Below are 26,583 nucleotides of genomic sequence, written 5' to 3' on the forward strand. Positions count from 1 at the left end.
TAAGTACTGGGCTTACAAAGAATAAGTCCCGGGGTCGATTTGCTCGACTAAAGGTGGTGCTCCAGCATGGCCGCAGTCAAATTACTGAAACAAGTAAAAGAGAGTAAAGAGTAATTCTAGTTTGTAGAACACAAATTTGCAAAAATTTTCTCAAAATTTCAAAAAATAAAATGGTTATGAAAATTCAAGAAAAAAAAAAATGAAAATGTTATTGAGTGCTTAAACCATAATTTCAACCACAAATATATATAAATCCCTACCCATCAATTTCCAAGCCCCATCCTTGTCAAAGCTCCAGAATTCACAGTGACGTAGTATTGATAATGGTTGCATTAATATAATCATGGATACCAGGAAGCCTTTGCATTTCAGTAGGAAATCTGCATAGGTCAAGAATACTAAGGACTCGCTTGGTGTCACTGTATCCTGCTTTGACTGAGAAGCAGTCTGCATTATGGTGAGATTAGCCTTGGAAAGTTTAATTCTTAATTTAACACATTAGACATGGACTTGTACCATGATGACAGTCTAACATAATTGACACAGCCGAGATGAAATAATCATTCCCTTTGAGAAACTGGGGCTTAATGCCACTGTTATTACTGATATTATAATAATAATAATTCTTTCTACTGAAGATACGAGGCCTGAAATTTTGAGGGAGAGAGTAAGTTGATTACATTGACCCCAGTATTCAACTGGTACTTAATTTATTGACCCTGAAAGAATGTAGGCAAAGTTGACCTCAGTGGAATTTGTACTCAGAACATAATGATGGATGAAATAGCATTAAGCATTTTGCATTAAGCATTCTGCCAGCTTGCCACCTGAATAGTAATAATAATAATGATTTCAATCTTTTTACACATGCCACCGGCACAGGTGCAAGTAAGGCGACGCTCGTATGGTGCCCTTTTACGTGCCACCGGCATGGAAGCCAGTTAGCCGCTCTGGCAACGATCATGCTTGGATGGTGCTCTCTGGCAACGATCACACTCAGATGGTGCTCTTGGCACCCTACTAGCATGGGCACAAGTGCCAGTAAGGCGACGCTGGTAACAATCACACTCGAATGGTGCCTTTTATGTGCCACTGGCACGGAAGCCAGTTAACCGCTCTGTCAACAATCACACTCGTATGGTGCTCTTTGCACCCTGCTAGTCATCGATTTTGATTTTGATTTCACTTGCCTCAACAGGTGTTCGCAAGTAGAGTTTAGTGTTCAAAGAAGGAAAAGGTACGCATAAGTGGGCTGGTTACACTTCTGGCATAGGCCACAGGTTATGGTCTCATTTGGCTTGCCGGGTCTTCTCAAGCACAGCATATTTCCAAAGGTCTCGGTCACTAGTCATTTCCTTGGTGAGGCCTAAAGTTCGAAGGTCGTACTTCACCACTTCATCCCAGGTCTTCCTGGGTCTACCTCTTCCACAGGTTCCCTCAACCGCTGGGGTGTGGCACTTTTTCAAACAATAATAATAATAGACTTAGTATTACCTTGTTCATCACATATTAATACAAACATACAGAAAATGAAAGGAAGATCTTATTGCTGTTGGCAAAACTTCCAACCAACTTAAACACTTTTTAGAACTTTATCACCAGCATTGATAGAGGAATCTCCAGCATGTCCTCAGACAAAGGAACAGTCAGTGGAGTGACAAACTACCACATTAAAGTGCTGGAGAATGGTTGGTTTAAGGAAAAAGTTTTCTCGCAAATCCTGAACTATCCCCAGCTAATGAAGCCAAAAATCATCACTATAATGTAATCTTACTTAATCCTTTATGTAACCTCAATGTGAATTCTGATATTGCCAAGAGCTTCTTGAATCTGATCTGGAAATAATTTCTCACTGAACACAAATATTCTAAACTATTTAACAAGCAAAGCTTATAGTTATAATTACATGAATATGCAGAACATCATTACAGTTCACAACTACCCAAAGCCACATAAATAAGCCCAACAACCTGAACTGTGAACAGTTATTTGAATAACTTTGCTAATCTTGATATCAGGAGATAAGAGCAACTGCCAAGATAAAGAGTTTTGTCCTTTAAAGCTCTGTATCTTGGATTGGATGGAAGCACTCCGTCGGTTACGACGACGAGGGTTCCGGTTGATCCGAATCAACGGAACAGCCTGCTCGTGAAATTAACGTGTAACTTTGCAGACACGTGTACCCTTAATGTAGTTCTCGGGGATATTCAGCGTGACACAGAGAGTGACAAGGCCGGCCCCTTGAAATACAGGTACAACAGAAACAGGAAGTAAGAGTGAGAGAAAGTTGTGGTGAAAGAGTACAGCAGGGATCACCACCATCCCTGCCGGAGCCTCGTGGAGCTTTTAGGTGTTTTCGCTCAATAAACACTCACAACGCCCGGTCTGGGAATCGAAACCGCGATGCTATGACCGCGAGTCCGCTGCCCTAACCACTGGGCCATTGCGCCTCCACTCTGTATCTTGGACAATTTATGCAAAGTTATGCAATTTTCAATGCTAGTGTCAGTCCCAGATGACACAAACCCTTAGAATATATATTGGAATATATGAGGGTAACTTCAAGAGTTAGGTCACTCTCAAGTGCTACTGGTTAGTGACCAAGTACAACCTGTCACATAGTCAAGTTGTCAGTGACTAAACCAGCAACTCCATCAAAATTACTTGGTGAGGAGAGTGATTTAGACACCCTACAGGATGAAAACCGAAACTCATCAACGGGCGGAGGAACTTGTAGTGTCAATGGCCATCTAATAGTGTGTGTACAGAGGAGTTAAAATCACCAAGCCATGGTCACAACAAAATCATGGGGTAACAGCATGGTGGATGTGAATTTGGACATATGAATCTTCACTTGGCAAAATCACAAACACAGTGTGGGTGGAAGAGCCTCTCCAGCCAATGGTCAGTCTAGGGTCAACCCATCCAGTTCGCAGATTACTGCCAGTTACCAGAACTGGCAATTATTCATCAACTCACTTTAGCTATTTTAAGACACAGTGGAGTTCTGGAGCCTCATAGTTTTACCAATTGTAGTAGTAGTAGTAGTAGTAGTCGTCAAGAGTTGTTGTTTAAACTATAAGTTCACCTTTCAACAGTCATAGCATTAGTAACCGTAATGTCATCTGATCTATATAACACTTCAACAATAAGTACATCCCCATTGCTCAAATTTGTGTGACCCATCCAACAATAAAACGTACTTCATCTCCATCAAATCAACTGACCTCCCTTAAACACAAGATCAAAGTTAATTTCTGAGTGCTGCCATGAAAATACATTTATCCTCTCAAATCTCTGCAGAACTAGAACCAGGAAACAAATACTGAAAGATTAAAAAAAAAAAAAACAACCCCAAAACAACCCAGTAAAACATAAAAAAAACTAGTGTGAACATGTGAGTGTATAGATGTGTGTTATGAGTGTTTGTATGCTGCTATGTCTATGTGTGCATCTTTGTGTGTATATGTATATCTATCTTTCTATATACACACACATACATACCCACATATATTTGCACATAGGTTTGCATATGTTTCTGTTTATCTGTGTGTGTGTGTATATATACTCTTACTCTTTACTCTTTTACTTGTTTCAGTCATTTGGCTGCGGCCATGCTGGAGCACCGCCTTTAGTCGAGCAAATCGACCCCGGGACTTATTCTTTGTAAGCCCAGTACTTATTCTATCAGTCTCTTTTGCCGAACCGCTAAGTAACGGGGACGTAGACACACCAGCATCGGTTGTCAAGCAATGCTAGGGGGACAAACACAGGCACACAAACATATACACACACACTTATATGTATATACATATATACGACAGGCTTCTTTCAGTTTCCGTCTACCAAATCCACTCACAAGGCATTGGTCGGTCCGGGGCTATAGCAGAAGACACTTGCCCAAGATGTCACGCAGTGGGACTGAACCCGGAACCATGTGGTTGGTTAGCAAGCTACTTACCACACAGCCATACCACACAGCTATATATATATATATATAACGTAAAAAGCACCATCCGTTCGTGGCCGTTGCCAGCCTCGCCTGGCCCCTGTGCGGGTGGCACGTAAAAAGCACCCACTACACTCACGGAGTGGTTGGCGTTAGGAAGGGCATCCAGCCGTAGAAACACTGCCAGATCAGACTGGGCCTGAAGCAGCCTTCTGGCTTCACAGACCCCAGTTGAACCGTCCAACCCATGCTAGCATGGAAAGCGGACGTTAAATGATGATGATGATAAAGAATATATGTACATGTATATAATTATATTGACTTACATATATAGTTATGTATATATAACCTCAGATTATGTGTCTACACAGTTATAAATGTGTTTATAACCAGGTTATATTTCGTACTTGCCCATAGCTAACTTTTTTTTTAAACAAGTGTATATGACTTCTTGTTATCCATATACAGATGCAGGCATATGGGTCTATGTGTGTGCGTGCATGTGTGTGTGTGTGTGTGTGTGTGTGTGTGTGCTTTCATGTGTACATTTGTTGTATGTAAACATAAGTGATAAACCAGAAGCCAATTGAATTGCTGTCTTGTAGTCACAACTAATCAGAAATGCCATTTCATTCTAACAGAAACAGCCTATCACTTGGCAGTTAGCATCTCAGCATCTCAGAATAGGTACACCATATCAATGTGTTGTAGGAGGCTACTTAAAGGGATGAAGTCAGGAAGGGCATCTCCTCATAAAACATACTCCTTGACCAACTCATGTCATCCTGGAGGAGTGGTTGTAAAATATTGGTTTCAAATTTCGGGGTGGGGCGTAAGTCGATTACATGAACCCCAGTGTTCAACTGCTACTTATTTTACTGACTCCAAAAGGATGAAAGGTGAAGTCTTTCAGAATTTGGACTCAGAATGTAAAGCCAGGAGGCTAAGCACGCCCCCCCCCTGGGGGGCATGTTAATGATTCTGCCAGCTTGCTGCCCTGTGGAGGTAAAATATTGATGATAGTGAATGTCATGATAGTCTGGGTAACAATATGTTGTAAGCTGCAATTGTAACTCTTCATATCAAACATTTAGTCTACCAAAGGTCTTGAGTCCTTTCAGTTTTAAGTTTTACTGTACACATTGGTATCTTATGAACACACCACAACTTGTATGTGTGTTTTGTAATTTATATGTAGAAACAAGAGATTTATTTGTATTTACACAAATAACTATATGGATTTAAACAAATACTCTTTCTCTCTCACACACACACACATTTGCATGTGTGTGTGTGTGTGTGCATATATATAACTGCAAAGTTAATGTCTCTCCATTTTCAGAGATGCATACAAAAAGTGAATGGAAGATGTAAGAGGAGATTAAATGGATATCACATCTAAAAAATAAGTAAGTAAATTTGATGTTGTTATTGGAGTCAAGGTCATTGAAGTGGTTGCAATTGATAAATGGAAAGATTAATAAAGCAGAAGTTTCAATTAAAGCTGTAAGAATTGAGAGAGTGACTGTGTGGGAGGCTGCCACGGTTGTTGTATCTACTACTACCTACTTTGCTTTACAGTGAAACAGGGTCATGAAATTTATTGTTGTCTCACACAAATGAGATGATCATGTGACATTACTTGATGCTTCAAAATGCAGCTACTATTTAGATGATGATCATCATCATCATCATCCTCATCATCATATATGAGTTGAATAGGCCTCCCCCCCCCAGCACAGCATCTTACCTATTGTTGTCTTTTGTCATCTCTTTTGTGAGGCTCAGCTTTAAAAGCATTTCTCTTAAGTCTTCTTTCATTTCTCTCTTTCACAGATTCTTTCCATTTGGATGGCTTGCCCCCCCCCCCCCCCTTTATCCATCTGTCACCCTTCGTATACACATGTCCATAGTAAAACTCATTCTCCTTCTTGCATGTTACAGCTGATTCATATTATACACAGTTTTTTTCTCTCAGATCATTTTTTTCCTTGGTGATTTTGTGCTCACCTCATTTCTTTCCCGTCTTCACTCAACTGTATCCAAGGCCCATGACTCATTATCATGCAATATTACACTTCATATAACGGCATTGTACATTCTACAAGTGAATCCCTATATTACCAGTAGAGGTGACAGCTTCTTGAAGTTTTTCTACTGCTTTCTTACTCTTACTACTTTACTTTTGGAACTCCCACTTTCCCCTATTTATTAGGCCAACTGTGTTACAGAAGTTACCAATTTACTACTTGGAAGTCTTCAAGACATTTGAAAGAATGTATTAACTATTCTTGTGCACATGAAGCCCTTATTCTTAGTCAGCTTGTCTATGATTCAACTGTATCTCTTGTGCAGCTACTGTTTATATTAAGTACTCAATACAGTATTTTCTACCTTCACCTTTTCTGCATGTTGAACAAAACCACATCCCACATGGTAGAAGAATTTTGCACTCTATAATGCCATCTAAGACTTGGCTTTGCTAGATTTACCTTCTTGGTATGTTCATTTTAGGCTCTACTTCCATCTTTGGAGCTTTTTCCCTAAATGCTTCCTCATTAGTTTGAAAGTGAATTGAAATGAATGCAACGTATTTCAGCTGAACAATAGTATTAAATCAAAAGCAAAGTGTTGCTTGTTTCAGTCAACTAATAACAATTATCTCTAGTACCACTTTGTATTTGAGTGGTTAATACTAAGGAACCTTATCTCCATCTGTGCTCCCCAATACATGTGAAAGTCCAAAGCTGCAGTACATTGTCAATGAAGCAAATGAAGCAATGAAGCTGTGATATATTAAAGACTTAGCGTTTTTTTCTGTATCCTATTTTAATGTTAGAAATATATTCTTTGAATCTATTCTAGATTGATATTTTATTTCTGACTGATTCTTATTGCTTTATTTCTAATAAATAGAAGGAGCTGGTTATTAAGAATGACTGCCATTCGTTCTATTGTATTCCATGCAGCTGCTACCAAGTTGTGGCCAATAGAGTTCTGATAGTGACAATTGAACTCCACCTCATTTTCATCTCTTTTCCTCATGTACAGATGTTTTCTTTTTCTCTAACTATTTTATGAGATCTCTATCCATAGAGATTTAGGGATTTAATATTCCTTTATTTAAAAGAAAGAGGGAAAAAAGAACTGCCACACTTGGTGTTGGTTAAATTTGTTTCTCACAATGAATAGTTAATGTAGTTGCATGTGTCCTTATTGTTTGCTAAGGATTTGATGGTTCTGCAAATTAATAAGAATTTGAATAAATAGTTATCTTGCTGGGTTGTTCGGCTGAGGATGCTTCATGTTGAAAGACTCCAAACACCTGATGTTCCCAGACCACATCACTAAGATTTGATCACAGGTCATCCAAACATTATGTGTGTGTGTGTGTGTATATACTTTAAAATGTGCACAGGAAGAGGCAACATATTACCAAAAGGTTTGGGATTGGTAAATTTCACACTCCACACCTGTACTCGATGTGGTTTGATAACCATCATATCTCCAGAGAGGGTAATGTGTGTAATCTGAACCATGTTATAGTAATAATAAACACAGAAAATGTAATTGGTGGTTTTTAAGCTGATCAATGTTTATACATAACCCAATTGGATAATAGCAACTGGTTTAAAGAAATACATGTTATGCAATGCTTAAAAATACTAATTATGTTTTCTGTGTTTCTTATTACTATATATATATATATATATATATCCTTTCTAGTGTAGGCACAAGGCCTGAAATTTTCAGGGAGGTGGCTAGTCTATTTCATCAATTCCAGTGCCAAATTAGTACTAATTACTGAAAGGATGAAAGGCATTGCCCACCTCAGCAGAATTTGAATACAAAACATAAAAGGCAGAAGAAATGCTACTTAGCATTTTGTCCAGCATGCTAATGATTCTGCCCCCTCACTTCCTTAACACAGGTATGTCAATGTCACATTGACATCGGCTGTCAAACAATGGGGTGGGGGAAAACATACATATATGTGTGTATATATATTTGTGTGTGGTGTGTATATATATATGTGTGTGTGTGTGTGTAATGATAGATCGTTAGCCACTACACACATTTTTTTCTCTCCTTGTTTTTTTTTTCTGTGTCCCTTTCTGTAGAAGAGTGTAGGCTCGAAACATAAAAGACTTTTTCTGTAGAAGAGCATTATCCTTATACATCTGTTTGTTTTGTACACCACCTGTCTTCGTCTTTTGTTTTTTTCGTAAACTCTCCCTATATATATATGTGTATATATATATATATATATATATATATAATATATATATATATATATATATATGCCACATAAAAAGTATCTAGTAAATGATTGGCATTAGGAAGGGTATCCAGCCATAGAAACCTTCTCAAAACACAATTGGAGCCTGATGCAGGTGACCAGCTTATGGGAATGTAAACACACTGACACCAGTTATCAGATGGTGGGGGAGGGGAGAAACATAGACATAAAGGTGTGCACACACACTCATGTATATATATATATATACGTACATGAGTACATGATGGGTTTCTTTCAGTTTCTCCCTACCGAATCCACTTAAAAAGACTGGTTGGTGTGAGGCTGTAGTAGAAGACACTTGTCCAAGGTGTCATGCAATGGGACTGAATATGGAACCATGTGGCTGAGCACCAAACTTCTTACAACACAGCCACACCTGCACCTATCTCAAAAATTATTTGGGACTTTGCAATTAGTGTAATTAAAATTTTCATAACCACTGTAAGCAAGTTTCAGTGTTTTTGGCAACTCAAAAAAAATTAGCTGTGTATTTGTGAAATTTGTTTCACAGCTAACCTGTTCCAGGATTGATCTCACTACATAGCAACTTGAGAAAGTGTCTTGTACTCGTTGTACTGTAGCTTCACATTAATCTATATTTCTGAATGGAAACAGTAAAAATCTGTCATCTATGAATATACTTCTGTCATGTTTTTGCTTACGTCCTACTCTTTGTCCCAATGGCTTAGTGGTTTAACCTTTAGCATTTAGATTCTTCTTGTGAAATGTAATGCTTATTTATTCACATTGTTTGGAATTAATCAAGCATTATCCTGTAGCTTCAAGATTTCAATGATGTGATTGTTTACTTTTAGAATGACATTGTAGGGTAGGTGTGAGAGGCTAGATCTGGTTGGCTTGAACATAAAACTGGTAGAATTTTGTGGCCAAATGTGACTGGTTTAGTGCTAAAAGGTTGACACAGAATAATAAAATAAACTACAGACTGAAATTGTTAATGGTATTGCTATATTCTCTTAATGCCTTCGGATATATTCAACCAATGCCTAGTAAAAGAATAGCAGAACATCCACATGCTTGACAACCGATGGTGGTGTGTTTACGTCCCCGTCACTTAGCGGTTCGGCAAAAGGGACCGATAGAATTTGTGTGTCTGTGTTTGTCCCCCTAGCATTGCTTGACAACCGATGCTGGTGTGTTTACGTCCCCGTCACTTAGCGGTTCAGCAAAAAGAGACCGATAGAATAAGTACTGGGCTTACAAAGAATAAGTCCCGGGGTCGATTTGCTCGACTAAAGGCGGTGCTCTAGCATGGCCACAGTCAAATGACTGAAACAAGTAAAAGAGTAAAAAGAGAGTGAGTATGCACACATGAATTTAATTACAATAGTTCTGTGGGGGACATTAGTTGTTTTTACTCCTTACACATGTGACTCCCTAAAGAAAACATATCAAAGCATTAGTAAACTGGTTTCTTATTAATTCCAGTTGATCTGCTATACCACTTTTTCTTTTATTCCCCTCCCCCCTTTTTTTTTTCAAAGACTTCTTTGTTTGTAATAAGTAGCAGCTTTGCTGTTGTCTTCTTAATAAAAAAGAAAAAAATCAATGCTCCTTTTTTTCTTTTTATTTGCTACTAAAGTACATCATGATCAAAACAAAGCAAATAATTACATACAAACTGGGTCTATGTGTATGAAGCCGTTCAGTCTCTCTCTCTCTCTCTCTTTCCTCTCCTATTGAAATTCAAATCCCTATTTAACCATCACTTCAGTTAATTGGATTGATTATTATTGTCTATGAGAACCAAAACCTAGAGTGTTTATAGAAAAATGAATCTGATGTAAAGGTGTGAAGTGATTGTCTGGAACATCCATATAGAATTTCAAACAGAATAATAACATCTGTGACTTTTTTATGCCATAGCATTTTGTAGAGATTGTTATTGCATGTTCTGCATTATTATAGACATTGATTCTTCTGTTTGAGAAATATTTAATACAGCTACTGTCTATGGTAGAAGAGGGATGCAGTAAATGTTAACGGCTGAATCTGTTGATGAGTGTATTATACTACTACCAAGTCTGTTGGTTGATGACAGGGTACTTTAGTTTTAGGCTATCTGCATTACTATACAGACACCTTCCACATAGTGGAGAACTGTATTAACACATAGCATGGCTCTGAGTGGTATTATGCCAACAGATGTACATAATGGGACATGGCACTAACACACACACACACACATGGCACTGTACTAACAAATGCACAGTGGGGAAATGCACTCATAGTTGCAGGTTTTCTGTGGAACGATACTGACAGGTGCATTAAGTATGCAGGTTGCTGTCTGGTAAGAAGTTTACTTCCCAACCACATGGTTCCAGGTTCAGTCCCACTGCATGGCACCTTGGGCAAGTACCGTCTACTATACTGTTCTCTGCTCACCAAAACCTTGTGAGTGGATTTGGTAGACAAGATGAAAGAAGCCTCTCGTGTGTGTGTTTCCCCATCACTTCTGAAGAGACCGATAGATTAAATACTAGGTTTGGGTCCATTCATTTGACTAAAACTCTAAGTGGTACCTAGCATGGTCACTGTATAATGACTGAAACAAGTAAAAAGATAAAAGAGCTGTTGTACTGTATTGGTAGGTGTGTGTATTGATAGTATGTTGCTCTAGTTAGAATTTCTGTGTGTATCCCAGTTTCAGAAATAGGTGCATTCTCTCCCTGCATGTTGTAAAGTCAAATAAAAGGACTCATGACAAGGTGGGCGTCCATTCATGAAACACTGCCTCACAAAAAAAGAAAAGAAAAAAACAACCCATCCAACCCATGCTAGCCTGGGAAAGCAGAACTAAAATGCTGATGATGATTGCTCTAATTGCAATTACTATTTTTTGTTGGTGCATTAGATTACACACTTAACTTGGCAGTTCTAAATATACATTCATTACTGTATTACTAATTATAATATAAGTGTTAACACATCTAAAACCCGATGTTAACGCTGTGGATTCTGAGGCTGTTAAGGAGCTTTTAAGGATTGCTACTTAACTGCACTTTCATAGCATTGAGTAAATAAGACATATCTTCTCTTGGATAAAATGCCAGACTCTTGAAACTAATGTTCCCCACTCTTATCTGTTAAATACCTCCTGATAGCCATGGAATAAACTGAGGTAGTGTAGATTAAAATGATCTGCTCAGAAATTGTACCTCATTTTATAACTGGTATATATGTTACTAGCAGTATCGCCCGACGTTGCTCGGGTTTGTAAGGGAAATAACTATATAAGCATTTTTAGAGATGTAAAGTATAATAGCCATCTCAATATGGTTAACCACAAAGGTGGGGGGGTGTTACTGTAGCTTTTTACGTTCTGAGATTTAATAATAAATTTTTAGAGAGTTACTTCCCTTATATATGCCAAAAATGCATTAAAAATGGGAAAAATTTATGGTAAATTTTTTTTAAATCGTAGACTCATCGTAGACGCGCGCTAATACCCAGAAGGGCTCGATATGAATCACGACTATAAGATACCCGGTTTTGGTTAAACTGCACCGCAAAATGTGGGAGTAGTTAGGAATCTAAATCGTAGGAGACAGACAGCACACAATCTCACTTTTATATATATGTTATGAATCTCACTATGGAGTGGAAGACAATACTAGCTTTAACTGAATGTCATCCAACCTTCAGACACTGAATTAGATAGTGTTGGTCTGCGGACCGGTGCTGGTCCACAAGCCATCAGCTACCGGTACACAGCAAGTTTCCAGAAAAGAAAGTAACATTATAAAATGCTTATGTAATATTGTATTGTTTGTTTACAAAATAAATATAAGATAAAAAAATTGTCAACTTCTATTATATTCATTGTATATATTGTTTCCAGTATAAATTAATATTGCTAAGAAATATTACCAGTTCCTGGCACATTGGTGGGGGGGGGGACTGCCGGTACACCACATCAGATAGTTTGAGAAGCACTGCTGTAAAGTATAAACATTTATACTAATAGACCCATTTATTTTAACCAATCCACATATATATATACACATATACACACACAAGCATATATTTACTCTAGTATGCACCTGTATGTATACCCCTCCAATATACACCTGCATATAAACATTTACACAAATATGTACTCTTACTTGTTTACACAAATACATCTTCTTAAACTTTGGAGGAATGAACAGAAAAGTTGAACTGCTTTTGATTGAAATCCACAATGAGCAGATCCCTACAAATTGACTGCAGAAGATCACTAATTCAGCTCATCCAACCGTGTTTGTATCCCATATTTGTTCAAAAGCAATATTACACTTGTAGTCTTTCAGTTTGAAAGCACTGTCAATAACAAGCCTAGCTTATGGTATGTGCGTGTGTGTGTGTGTTTGTGTGTGCACGCATGTGCTTCACACCCTAAGTCAAAATTGTTTAAGGTTTGTAAGAGTAGATGTGATGTTAAGGCATGTCACAATTTAACTTACTGGTGTTTTGGTGGTGACTTGTACATCATACCAACTGTGTATATACATAGATAAGTATTTGTCAAGATAGAGATAAAACATACATGATAGGCGCAGGAGTGGCTGTGTGGTAAGTAGCTTGCTAACCAACCACATGGTTCCGGGTTCAGTCCCACTGCGTGGCATCTTGGGCAAGTGTCTTCTGCTATAGCCCCGGGCCGACCAATGCCTTGTGAGTGGATTTGGTAGACGGAAACTGAAAGAAGCCTGTCGTATATATATATATATATATATATATATATGTGTGTGTCTGTGTTTGTCCCCCTAGCATTGCTTGACAACCGATGCTGGTGTGTTTACATCCCCATCACGTAGCGGTTCGGCAAAAAGAGACCGATAGAATAAGTACTGGGCTTACAAAGAATAAGTCCCAGGGTCGATTTGCTCGACTAAAAGGCGGTGCTCCAGCATGGCCGCAGTCAAATGACTGAAACAAATAAAAGAGTAAAAGAGACTGATATATACATATAAACACACACAAACAGAGGCAGAGAGAGAGTTGTATCATTTCATCTTTCTCAGTTTAACATCTTTAATTCTCAAAATTACTGCTATTAGAATTGGAGGAGAATGTTAGCTGAGAGATTTTTTTTTCTTGTGAGTTTGTTTTATCTGCTGGAATTTCTAATTGTGTCTATTGAAGCATAAAAAAAGCCTGCAATAAGAATTTACTTGATTCCATGGAATAAAGTTTGTTAACATAGAATGCCTGCAAGGAACTTGACTAACATATCGAGTCAGACACCTACACTGAATGCTTTGTTACATTCTAAGCAATCTTAGATTGATAATATATGTATGTGTGTATATGTCATTTATATGGATATATGCATCTACTGTTTATGTATTTACTTTGATTTCATCCATACTGTAAGTTTTAAATTGCAACAGGTGAATACGTAGTTGGCTGAGAGGCTCTCTCTTACATGTTTTCAGCCATGTCAGTACAACATAAGCCATCATTCATTTGTCAAAGACTGTTATACAACTTTATACACAACCATTTCCCATTGTTGGTTTGTGTTTATCTTTATTTCTGACTCTCACCTATCCACTTCATTGATTTTTTTCGTTTATTCTTCTTATTGATTTCTCTTTTTGTTGCTGTTTTGCCCCAGGCTGGGCTTGGTCAAATAGACTTATGACCAAAGGCCTTTTGGCTTTAACTATCTTGTCTTGGTGTGCTGTTGATATGATTTGGCCTTTTGAGATGTGAACAAGGCAATTAAATCTGTTCATTACGAACTTTTGACATTCAGTGACATTTTACCCAAGCTGTCTGGGGTACATTTCTTTTCTAAACTTGGTACACATGGGTTACTGATTATACTTTGGATTAAAATTCTTTATGGAATGAATTTCATTGTAAGATAATGAATGTCATGTCCTTGTTGATGTTTGTCCTCGGCTGAGTACTGCATATAGAGATTAATGATCAGTCATTCTAGCTGTAATCTTTCTGCCTTTATTTTAGGCAGTGTACTAGGACCATGTTTCCAATGTGTCCTTTATTTTGATTTTTTTTAGACAAGAAGTATGATTTGAGGGAGATTTAGCTACTGTTTCTAACAAGTTTAGCAACCATATAGGGGTTCCATCATTAGCTTGCTTGTTATGAATATCATAAAGTTCCAAATGTAATGATTGTTGTTGATGTTGCCCTTCTGTATATGGTTAAACTAAATGGTTGCAAAAGCAATTAAAGAAATGGAGGTGGGTAAAGCAGCTGAATCATCAGGGGTCGTCACTGAGATGCAGAAAATATCCTGTGAAGTAGGGCATACACTAGTCATGTGCATAGCCAGATGAAGTGTACTAGGAGGTATCATGGCCTATGACTAGCATAGCAGTGTCATCAACAGCTACAAGAACAAAGATACTCTAGAAAGGAGCAACTCTACAACAATCAACCTGATGAACCAAGTTATGAAAGTAATAGAAAAAGTTATAACACAACTGATTAGGAAGATTGATTAAATGAGATATGGTCTAAAGTGTAGTATATGACCTTTTCTTAGTAAGTTCTTAGCTAAGAGCAATCCACCACACTGAGCATTTTATCTAGAGAATGCTACCCTTCACAAGGTACCATGTTCAGTAATCTAAAGGTCAATGAAAACTTTTGCAACCATAGAGCTGTCAACTTCTATAATTAATGTCTTTACTGAGGAGTTTCCTTTAGGTAGTCCCTCATTTTTGCCATGCCTTCTCCTCATTCAGCAACCTCTTGTACTAACATTTCCAAGCCTCTTTCTTCTTGATGTCATTGTTGTTCTGTACACACTTATTTTATTATTTATACTGACACAGTGTTATCCAGAAAACTTCTCTTCTCTGATTGTCAGGTCACAGAACAATGAGAATGTGAATGGCATTCAGTTCATTGTCACTTAACATACTCTACCTTAATTACTTCATCCATTTCTCTTCCAACAATATGCTTACTCCACCCACTCTATTGTTGTTACCCATCCCAGTGCTGTTACACACTCAGAAGCATTTCTACCTGTGCACCAGTGCCTTAAGGAGTTCTTCTCCATCTTACCTCTTAAACCAACATACATTTATTTACCTTCACTTTCACATTTCTACAACCTCTTTATTTTACCCAACTTTTAGCAGGTTTATATCGAGAGCCGGTAGCCCTGAAGTTTTGCACTTGACAGGGAAAGTGGTTTCCAGCAGTGGGAGGGTTAAATGGATTTTGTCATTGATTTTTCTACATTTGAAAAGAAGAGAGTTGATGGTGCAATGATTTAATGACAATCAACAAGTTCTCACAAATGCCAAAATGTTTCCATCTTGCTATAATATCCAAAACTAACCTGGTTAGTGTTTGTACTTTATATGCAGTTAGGGTTTTCCTTGTCTTTGTGAATGTCATGGTTTTAACATGGCTTTTTTGGCAGATGCCTTTCTCATCACTAGCTGCTTAACTGTATGGTTGGGGTGTGTTTTATTGTGCTACCAGCACTAATAAGCTTGTCTTTCAAGACAAAAGTATTTTCTCTATACTGTGTTAGCTTCCAGAATTCAGCTGTTCCCAGCAGAATCTCATTCAGTTACTACTCTGCTAATTGGTTGCCTTCACTGACCTACATATCTTTATTATATTGCTGAAGATTCTTTCAGTATGAAAATAGGAAAAAGAGTAAAAACTGGATTTCATTTGTTTTGTATGAATCTCTAGAAGGGGAGCAAGGATCTTATCAAGAAACAAATACAAAAAGAGATATAGTTAAAATCACAAGTTAAAATATTGTAGGGCATGTGATAGTATAGCCCTTTCCATTGGGCAAAGCAGAAGAGGAGTAAGTAACATACATGCAAACATACTTGTCAAGTTGTAGAGGAGGTAATATTTGCTTGTATTCAGGTAGCGGCCAATATTAATGTAGCTGGTTCTTGTTTGATGGTATCCAATAGAGGTAGCATATGTCTATCATTATCATCATTTAACATCTGTTCTCCTTGCTGGTATGGGTAGTATGGTTTAACAAGATCTGGTAAGCCAGAGGATTGCACCATGCTCTATAGTGGATGCCCTTCCTAATGCTAACCATTTCACAGAGTGTACTAAGTGGTTTTTACATGGCACCATCACTGGCAGGATCACCTAGTAACTTACAATATGAAGACTCCTTGGCTGGGAGTGCGTAGTAGTAGTATTGAGGGAGGTGGCTTTGTGCCAGTTGATGAGGGCGAGAGATAGGTGTTTTGCTGTTGAGATACATGGCTACCCCAGTTTGTAAGGAAAGGAGAGAGTTAGAGAGAAAAACTAAACAGGGAGAAAGAGTTGGTGGTGATGTGTTGGGAGATACCTTCAGGGTAAGATATATAAAATATATATATACACCCACACTCACAGCATTTAAGGATGAGATCTTAACACTAATGATAAAAGTATCACTTAACTAAGACTGGTACTCATTGGCATCCCTTAGAGGAAAGAGGAAATATGTTATGTTCACAAGCTGCCAGTTTGTGAACAGTGTGTATAACATGTAAATGAATATTCACAGAGGAAGCCACCCAGAGGGGGAGGAGGGAGTGATACTACAGTAAGGTAATTTTTCATATACTTTTAAAATTTTTCTGTGAGATTTCTGAGTTAATTAGATTCTATTCTATTGTTGTAGCTCTGAATTTTTAACTTTCATTAAAGATTCATAGAGCAGTTTCATGATTTTTATCCATCTAGTTAGACATGGAAATGTGTTACATCCAATACTGAATTCACATCTATGCATATGTATGTATAGTGAGTGTGAGGGTGTGAAAGAAATGAGAGAGCTCATTAACTGTCCATACACACAGACATACATGCACAAAGAGATAAAGTAAAAGACAATTAGTGGTGAGGGGGGTGGAGAAACACAGACTATTGTTATATTTTGAAGCAATTTTAGCTTCTGATAGTTTGTTGTTTGATCTAATATCAAACCCGCAGACCTCTGGTGAGAGACATCCTTGACCTAGTAGCAGTAGCAGTAGAACTGTCTTCAATTTATATCTTATATATATTACATTCCCTTTCCTGAGGCTTTCAGCCCCTCAGGGTATGCCGGCAGGGTATACAACATGTCTGGGGTATTTTAAATCTAACAAAGCACATCATTCTCCAAGTCTGACCTCAGCCAATTCTTTCTTGGGAGAAAAAGAGAATTAGAAATAACTGAAGATGTAAATGAGAGTAGAATTAACCCTAGTACTGGGCGTTTATTTACTGTTCATGAGAGTATGAAAGGTAAGATTGACTTCAGTAGGTTTTGAACTCAGTGCATTGACAACTGGAATAAATACTGCAAGGATTTCTATGCAATGCTCTGAGAACTGCTAACTTGCTGCAGTGTGTGCGTGTGTGTGTGTGTTAAACAAACTATGATGCCGAACAGTTTGTATTTTCTAATAAGTTGTTATTCAGCCCACTCTCAAACCCAAGTGAGTAGGCCTATGATCAAAGTCATTCTTGACCTGCTAGAGATAGCAACCTAATCTACCTCATTTCTCAAGAAAACTTTGGATAATGTAGCCCTGGTTTTCCTTACACATAAAAAAATGTGTGTGTATGTTTGTGGACTTGAGTGCCTGTACTGTATGGTCTTCAAAAGATTGCATTGGATGATGTGATCCTCAGTACATCGTGTTCTGCATGGTAAAGGAAAAGGGATGGCCATTTGGTCAGGATCTCTGATGTTGACCTTGCATCATTATTTTTTTTCCTCTGCTTTCGAGGATTCCCATGACTCTCTGTCACCATCCAGTTTCATTATTATGAATTTGAATTGGGAGCTTGATTGAGTCATAATGAATCTTTCATTAGCTGATTACACAACCATGGATGCCATTCCTAGGGATGCATTGCAGTTGCTCTCTTGATAGTGTTTGGTGATCTTGACTGTTGATCTTGTAGGATTGCTCTGCTCAGAGTCAACAGAAGCACTGTTGGCTCAGTTGAGCTCTTCCACCACCTCTTCACAATCAGCCATGCTGCAGTCCCATAACTTTGCTTTATCCCTGGCAGGGTGGCTGAACAGGTGATGTGCCTTGCCAAAGGGCAACCCGTGGCTATGCAGTCTATGATCGTCACTCTATGATACCTGCATACTCTGAAATATTATGAAGTCATTTTTGATTGGGTAGATCCTATGTTACGTATAGAGTGGGTAGCTGAGAAACATATTAATCAAGATATAGTCTGTTGATGTATTTTCCTTGCGTTCTTCTTCATACTTGTAATATTTGACATGATGATTTACAGTTTTATTAATATATTTCAGTAGATTTGAATGCAAATATGCTAACTGCTGTTGTCTTAGTCACAGGAGAACAGTGTCTTATAACAACTGTATGTTCATAACATGCTCAGATCATTTGTACAGGGGATTCTAGGACACCAATATTTCAACATATGTCTTGTCAACCATAAGTACCAGGACCAATGGATCTAACAAGAGCCGATAGTCTTGTTTACAACTTCAGTGAACAAACCTGTTCACTGAACTTTGTTGATATCTGCCAACTGATAATAAATTGTCATATGTACAGTGAACAGCAAGATACAAAATGGTGACTTGCATATTTATTCTTAATACATTCTGGGAGATTTGAATTGCAAATATGCTGACTGCTGCTGTGTTTATCACAGAAGAATGTCTCTTTTACAACAGCTGTGTGTAATATTTTAGCTAGCATGGTGTATGTGAAGAGCTAACTTGACCATGGCAGATTTGGCCATTTATAACTTTAAGCAACTTGTATTAGAAATAACTGAAAATGTAAATGAGAGAAAGAGAGCACAATTAACCCCAGTACTGGACCTTTATTTACTGTTCCATAAAGTATGAAAGGTAAGGGACTTCAGTAGGTTTTGAACTCAGTGCATACACAACTGGAATAAATAATACTGCAAGGCTTTCTATGCAATGCTCTGGCAACTCTGGTAACTTGCTGCTGTGTGTGTGTGTGTGTGTGTGTGTTAATCTCACAAAAAATTACTGAAAATTCACTAGTCTGAGTTTTGGTATCAGTGAAATAATTTTTAATACACTGTTATTGTGTTTGTTGTTATACCAATAATACAGGAAGGAAGAAAAAAAAAGAAACTGATCGAAGTTGCAGCTCAATATTTCATGAAGTTGTGGATCGGTGGAAGCAGTAGTGTTGGACAAAATACATTCTAGTGTTTAATTATGGTCCATTACATTCAAGGGTTCAAATTTCACTGAGGTCAACTTTGCATTTCATCTTTCTAGAATCCACAAAATTAAGTACCAATTAAATACTAGGGATCAATAAAACTAACAGCTGCTTCCCTTCAAATTTCTGGTGTTATGTTTTTGGAGTGTTTTAGAGGAGGGAATATTTTCCTAAGAATAACCCTATTTTAATGGCTATAATAGCCCCCCCCCCCCCGGTGAGCTGGCAGATATGTTAGCACGCAGGACAAAATGCTTAGCGGTATTTCGTCTGTCGTTACGTTCTGAGTTCAAATTCCGCCGAGGTCGACTTTGCCTTTCATCCTCTCGGGGTCGATAAATAAAGTACCAGTTTCGCACTGGGTCAATGTAATCGACTTAATCCCTTTGTCTGTCCTTGTTTGTCCCCTCTATGTTTAGCCCCTTGTGGGTAGTAAAGAAATATATAATAGTCCCCCCCCATCTCTCTGTCTCTCTCTCTCACACACACACACACACACCAATATGTTTTAGCCATCAGATACAGGTCCTTTCTATTTATGCCTCAATGAAATTGCCTTCTTCCCATCACATCTGACCCTACCTGCTGAATTATTATTTTTTTTTAGTTCTTTGTACTTTTATGACATTTCTTGTTGAAAGAATGAGTTGAGAGTCAGAATGACTTTTTTGCCTTCAATAAATTATTGAGACTACAATATGACTGAAAGGAAAGTAGCTGACAGACAAACTAACAGTATTTGAAGACATCCATTTCTAATTCAAAATTCAACAATGTCAGTCTTACCTTTCATCCATATAGGTTTAATAGAATAAAGTTCCTGTTAAATTGGTTATACTCTCTGTCTTTAGAAATCCTAATGCTCTTGTTTAGCTTCAGGTCAGCCTGATTGAACAGATATATAAAGGGATTCAATTCATGAACATTCTGCATTGTCTAGCATGTATTTAAGACTACATTATCTAATGCCTTCTCTTTAAGACTATAGGTATGATTTGAAGGCAGTTTGGCTGCTATTTCTAACTGGTTGACCAGCCATATATAGGGTTCCACATTGGTTCATAGAAATCTTGAAACAATTATTATATTAGAAGCAATTATTTGCTGAAGCGGAAGTAGCCATCACTTTTATCTGACCTCTAGATCAACATCATAATTGTGTCTATGCTATATGTGCAGACAGAGACCACTTAAGAGTAAATTTAAAATATATAAAGCTAGGTCTCTTGAGAATACATAAAAATCTAAGACAGTTTTACTTTCAAATCTGAGCTTTGACTATCTGAAATTGAAACTCAATCACAACTCTTTTGTTACCATATTTCTGGCGAAATACACTATCTTCGTTTCAATTAAGTTTGAAAATAATGTAAAACTTAGTAAAATCACTTTGTCCTTATTAAGCTGGTGTCTGGAATAAAATTTTGGTGGAAATTTTTCTTTTAATTCTGTTTAAAATCGGAAGCTTATTTCATAGAACCAGGGTGGTATTGAGCAGATTCATATCAGAAGAGTTAAATTAAAATTCTATACTAAATTTACCAGTATAGTTATTGATCTTTTCTCTAACTATTATACAGGTGATATTTTTACTTCCTTTTCACAAATTCATATATTTACATAAGAAATACTGTATTTATTTGTGTCTATTACACCCTTTTCTTCTAGATTTTCAAACCTAAATATCATGGTTGTGAGTATTATACAAGAAGTAAATCTTACAAGTTGTTCTAATTGTAGCTGCATTGCCATATTTGGGATAGCATAAGTCATTTCTGTTGTCTAAGCTAGACTGATGTTTTATGAAGAGTTTTAATCAATATGCTTAAGCTAAATTTTTCTATCATAGCTATAAGTATACTCATATTGTGTGTACCTATGCCCATAAGAGCATATCGCAGAAGGTTTTTTAGTTTATTTTTTCTGACACTGAAATATTTCAGGAATAAAATGTATAATCAAAATGAAAACCACAAAATATATTGCTTTGTATATGTGGATATATAATGCTTAACCCTTTCGTTACTGTATTTCTGTTGAGATGCTCTCTGTTTCTTTCTATTACTTTAAATGTAATAAAGAATTTAGTAAAATGACTTGGTTATCATTAAGCTAGTGTTAGGAACATAAATTGTGACTAAGGTTTGGAGGAAGATTTGAATTCAAAACTTATGAAAACAAGACATTTGTACTCAGAGCCAGAGCTGGTTTCAGCCGGGTTGGTATTGAAAGGGTTATGTAAAAACTGCTTAAAATTTGCTGACACAGACCACCAGCTGTATGACTGATCAAATCTAAAGAGCTGAAACATATCATAGATAATAAGAGAGACTAACACTATGTCATTATATTTGCATGTTGTTTATGTTTTAGCTGAACTGTCATTGAAGATATATAATCAGACGAAAGAAATGATTTTGGTCATTGGAGATGATACGAGTGTATAATGATTACACAAATCTAGTTATATATATTATATTTATTCTGCTATGTTCACCGACACTCTTAACCCTTTCGTTACCGTATTTATTTTGAGATGCTCTGTGTTTCTTTCAATCATTTTAAATATAACAAAGAATTTAGTAAAATAACATCGTTATCATTAAGCTAGTGTTCGGAACATAAATTACGACTAAGATTTGGTGAAAGATTTGAATTCAGAACTTATGAAAACAAGACATTTATACTAAGGAGCCAGAGCAGGTTTCAGCTGGGTTGGTAACGAAAGGGTTAAAAACTGCCTCTCTTCTTTCCTCTATATATATATGTTCATGCACGCAATAGTTTTGCTGGCTTAGTCTGTGGCTAGCAACTTTAGCAATGCAGCAGAATAACTTCTCATCTTTCTCAGTTTAACATTCTACATTTGACATGCTGATGTCTTTTCATCTAAGGTTGGTCTCCTTTGATATTTCTTGTTGGCTTCTTGGTTCTGTTCTGGTGACAAGATTGTGATCTTAAATGCTGGAGAGAAATAGCGCAATTGTTTAGCAGCTATCAAGAGTCATTTTATTTATAGCTAGCTATTAACCAGCATATCAATATTTTTGCCGTGTAATTTGGTGCTTTAAAGAATATTTCCATTTCAGCTATAGTAAATAATGAGTGACAGTGATAAGATATTAAGTTGTAGCTTTGGGTAGTATTGTAGTTATTCTTGAGCCCCATCGTGTGTAGTTCATACCTGTAATTATTAGAAAACATTTGATTAGAAATAATTAAATGGCTCATCATAAAAGTGTCTAAAATCTAAACGGCTACAATTATTTCTGCTTCACTGAAACAGCAAATTATAAATAAATTTTTTTTTTTTATATAACTCCCTTATTAAACTCACACTAAACACTTTCTCTTCAAAACTGTTTTCTTCTGCAATTCTTTCTCTACTTGCAACTATTTTTCCAACAGGTCTCAACCGACATATACTCCATCATCCATCCATCTTCTATGCCTACTGGGAAGGTCATGGGGGTAGAGTCTTCAGGCAGTCCTTCCATAGGGTCTTGTCAGAAGCAACCATCATTACTATTTCCAGCTGAGATTCTCAAGCATGACCAACTGAATCATCCAGCCATCTCATTCTTGGATTACCCCTAGGACTCCTGATGGTTAACATGACTTGAAGAATTCATGTTGTGATTCTTTATTGTGACATTCTAATCAGGTGTCTATAGTACCAAGGCTCTGATCTCTCAATGTGTAGAAGTAGTGGCTTGATATGTACTCAACTGCAAAAATCTCTGCTCTCTGGTTGGTCCTATAAAGCACATTAGTGCTGACCCCATTTCTAAATATTCATCTAGACACTTACTGAATTATACTGTGTAGAGTCGTGTGTGTGTATACACATACACATTTTTCTACATGTACTGTTGATTCCACATATTAACATGTATAATATTTGCCTAATTTGGTTATTTATAGAGTTGTTCAGAGCACTTAGTCTTTTAGCATCAAATCATATGTAAAATTGATTGGTTAATTCCGTATGCAAATGATGTTAATTTTAGTGAATTGCATGAGTTTCCATCATGGAAGGAAATCCTATCCCAACAGAGTTTGAACTGCAAATTTATAAGACACATCATTACTCTTTAGAATAAGAAATCTACTACACCAAGAAAGGAACATGCATGTGGCTAGAAACAGTAGTAAAGTCTTCCTCAAACCACACCTTCAATTTAAAAAACAAAGTTGCATTGGATAATAAAGTCCTAGATACTCTCCGTCTGAAATAACAAATAAATAAATAAGTTAATGACTGAGAAATGTTTGATCATAGGTCTGCTGTCTCAGAGCTAACCTTGGGCTAAATAACAACAAAACCACTGATATAAATTGAACCACATATCACTAAACATGCTGCCATTTGGGGGAAAGAGGAACAGATTTTTAAATTTATTAACACTGGTGCAAATCCAGTGTCCTACTATTACATTTTTTTTTCTCCACTAAAGTGCACCAGATTTTTGCAGTGTTTTAATTCTCCTGGGCTGCTGAGACAGCTATTGTCTTCTATACTACTATACTTATATGTATCATATTTCATTCTTGTAGATTACTTCCCATATCACAAAAATATTCAAAAATTCTACCTGTATTTCATGTATCAAAGATAAAAGTACATAACTGAGGCAAGTATTTTACTTGTTGTTTGATCCCCCCCCGCTTCCCCCCAGTTGACCTTCACCTCTCAGACATCTGATTAAGATGTTGCAACTGATAACCATCATAACTTCTTTTAACCAGTGAACCTAAAACTATATTCAGTGTCCTTTCGGGTGTAATTTGAAGGAGATTTTGCTTCTATTTCTAGCAGATAAAGCCCATGTCAAGGTTCCTTTGTTGGCTCAGTTAGTTATTTAGTAATAAATTCTTGTGCTAACCAGCTAAGGTACTCTATTTATAGTGTAGTGGTGCGGAAGGAAAGATACAACTAACGTTAGGAAACTAAATCCTAATGATTTAACCAAGAGCTTTTTTACATGTCTGTTGTTAGTAACCATGTATTGGTTGGCTACACACGGTTAATTTGTACAGCAAACTACATAAGTATTTATATTTCCTAGGTTATTCATCCAGCTATAGAAAGTACAATACTGACACATATTTGAAAGCAAGTGTGGCTGTTAGGTTAAAGAGATTGTTTTGTGACTCAAGTGGTTCCAGGTTTGATCCTACTGTGTGACACCATGGGCAGAGACCTTTTACCACAACCTAGTGTCAGAAGAATTTTGTAGACAGAATCTATGTGGATGAAAGGCGGTGAGCTAGCAGAAATGTTAGCACACCGGGCGAAATGCTTAGCAGTATTTCGTCTACCGCTACATTCTGAGTTCAAATTCCGCCGAGGTTGACTTTGCCTTTCAGCCTTTCGGGCTTGATAAATTAAGTACCAGTTATGCACTGGGGTAGATTGTAATCGACTTTGTAATTCCCTTTGTCTGTCCTTGTTTGTCCCCTCTAAGTTTAGCCCCTTGTGGGCAATATTGAAATAAGAATCTACGTGGATGCTTTTATTGGGTTGTTCAGATAAATTAATTCATTTTTTTTTCTACTTAGCACCGTATCATCATGTCTGAAAAGATGTGAATTGAATTTTGTTAAAAAAAAAATGAACAAAAATTGTAGAGGAAGACTAGTTATAGAAAGAACACCTGAAAATATTCTGATGAAATATTTCTCTGAATTCAAGTGACATTGGGATGGATTAAAACAAATGGAAATGGAAAAAAACAAACTTTATCTCATAACTCAATATATAGGTGCAGGTTTCTGTGGTAAGAAGCTTGCTTCCCAACCACGTGGTTCCGGGTTCAGTTTCACTGTGTGGCACCTTGGGCAAGTGTCTTTTACTATAGTGTCAGGCCAACCAAAGCCTTGTGAGTAGACTTACTTGATAGAAACTGAAAGAAGCCCATTGTGTATACACACACGTGTGTGTGTGTGTCTTTGTCCCCCACCACTGCTTGACAACTGGTGTTGGTGTGTTTCCGTCCCTGTAACTTAGTGATTCAGCAAAACAGACTGATGGAAAAAGTACCAGGCTTTAAAAAAAGTTCATTTGACTAAAAATTCTTCAAAGTGGTGCCCCAGCATGGCCGCAGTCTAATGACTGAAACAAGTGAAAGATGAAATATCAATAGACATGCAAGAAGTAAACAGAAACCATGATTTTTCTTGTAATGATTCTATTTGGAAATTCAGAGAACCCAATTTTTGATAATTGAAATGTAACCATTAATATATTGTTGACATTTGTTTCCTAGCCACATGGTTCAGGATTCTGTCCTATTGCATGGCACCACCTCGAGGAAGTGTCTTTTACTATAGCCCCAGGCTAACCAAAGCCTTGTGAGTTGATTTGGCAGATGGATACCGAAAGAAGTCCATGATGTGTGTGTGTGTGTGCATTCGTGCGTGTGTGTATCTATATGTGTGTGTGTGTGTGTGTGTCCTCGACCATCATTTGGCAACTGGTGTTGGTTTGTTTATGTCCCAGTAAGTTAGTGGTTCAGCAAAAAAGACTGATAGAATAAGTACCAGGCTTTAAAAAGGAAGAATTATTGAAGCTACTTCATCAAACTAAAGCCCTTCAAGGAACTACCCCAGCATAGCTGTAGTCAGATGACTGAAACAAGCAAAAGGAAAGGTATAGGATTAATGAGTTCTAAAATTGCAGTTTTGAAGTATTTTGCAATTCTGATTGATTTACTGGTTTAGAGGTGCTTTTTATGTAAAGTATGGTCATATTAAATGTTTTCTGCGGGGATCACATTGAAAGATGGACTAACTTAGCCAAAGAAATTGCTTGAAACCATTTTGCTCCTCATCCCATTGTCTTTTTGCAGTGTGGCATGGAACTATATCTTCTATAAACAGGCAAAAAACACATGCAGGCATGTGTACGTGCGCACACATGCTCTCTCTCTCTCTCTCACACACACACACATGCTCACACACACACTCACACATACCAAGCTTACTACAGTTTTTCTCTGCCAAATTTACTCACAAGGTATTTGTTAATCTGGGACTATAGGGAACCCAAAGTGCTGTACTTCTTCTTAGTTGCTTATCCATAATAACCAAGTTAATGAAAATAGTTTACTATTGTTCTTGGACAAGTT

The 26,583-nt window shown here is 37.2% G+C and overlaps 1 protein-coding gene across 5 annotated transcripts in view; it reads left to right on the top strand.

Annotated features, from left to right (window-relative positions):
• LOC115209135 (palmitoyltransferase ZDHHC3) overlaps positions 1 to 26,583 on the top strand; it is a 111,914-nt gene that overhangs the window by 32,145 nt on the left and 53,186 nt on the right. For 2 of the 5 annotated variants that reach the window (XM_036501587.1, XM_029777285.2), the window contains exon 2: positions 5,292 to 5,358. The exons of the other annotated variants lie outside the window; for them this stretch is intronic. The gene's annotated coding sequence lies outside the window, so the exon portion shown is untranslated. The remainder of the gene's footprint in view (positions 1 to 5,291; positions 5,359 to 26,583) is intronic. 5 annotated transcript variants of the gene reach the window in all.

The sequence above is a fragment of the Octopus sinensis genome, linkage group LG3 (genome assembly GCF_006345805.1).
Source record: "Octopus sinensis linkage group LG3, ASM634580v1, whole genome shotgun sequence".
NCBI classification, from domain to species: Eukaryota; Metazoa; Mollusca; class Cephalopoda; order Octopoda; family Octopodidae; genus Octopus; species Octopus sinensis.